Raw genomic sequence first — 760 nt, 5'->3', positions numbered from 1 at the left:
CTGCCAGTGCCCAGCCCAGAGACGGGGTGGTGTGGGGAAGGGGGGGGGGGCGCTGGGACAGGGTGGGGATGAGGATGGGATGGGATTCAGACAGGGATGGGGACAGGGATGGGATGGGATGGGATGGGATGAGGATGGGGACAGGGATGGGATGGGGATGAGGATGGGGACAGGAGGGGGATGGGGACTGGAATGGGGATGAGGATAGGGATGGGGAAGGGTTGGGACAGGGACAGGGACGGGCTGAGGATAGGATGGGCGACAGGGATGGGATGTGGATGAGGATGGGCACAGGAGGGGGATGGGGACTGGAATGGGGATGAGGATAGGGATGGGGAAGGGTTGGGACAGACAGGGAAGGGGGCTGAGGATAGGATGGGCTGGGGACAGGGATGGGATGAGGATGAGGATGGGGATGGGATAGGGACAGGGATGGGGATGAGATGGGGATGGGACCGGGGTTGGGGCTGGCGATGCAGACGAAGGTGCTGAGATGCCGGCAGCCGCCGTAGCAAGACCCTTAATGACCACTCTAAGTGCTCATCATGTCGGTAATGAGTCCTGCTAATAAATAAATAATGGGAAATGGAGTGGGGGAGGGGTTAATCGCCCATCCCAAGGGGGGAGCCGAGGAGGGGAGGGCTGGGCAGTGAGTTAACTGGCTTCAGGGGCTCGGCCGTGCCCGAGCTGGCCGCCCCGGTGTGTGGGGCTGGCCCCGGCTCAGGCACCGCAGCTCCAGCCTCGACCGACTCCTGTGTCC

The sequence above is a fragment of the Aptenodytes forsteri genome, unplaced genomic scaffold (assembly GCF_000699145.1).
Source record: "Aptenodytes forsteri isolate BGI_AS27 unplaced genomic scaffold, ASM69914v1 Scaffold192, whole genome shotgun sequence".
NCBI lineage: Eukaryota > Metazoa > Chordata > Aves > Sphenisciformes > Spheniscidae > Aptenodytes > Aptenodytes forsteri.
This window is presented reverse-complemented; position numbering follows the sequence as displayed.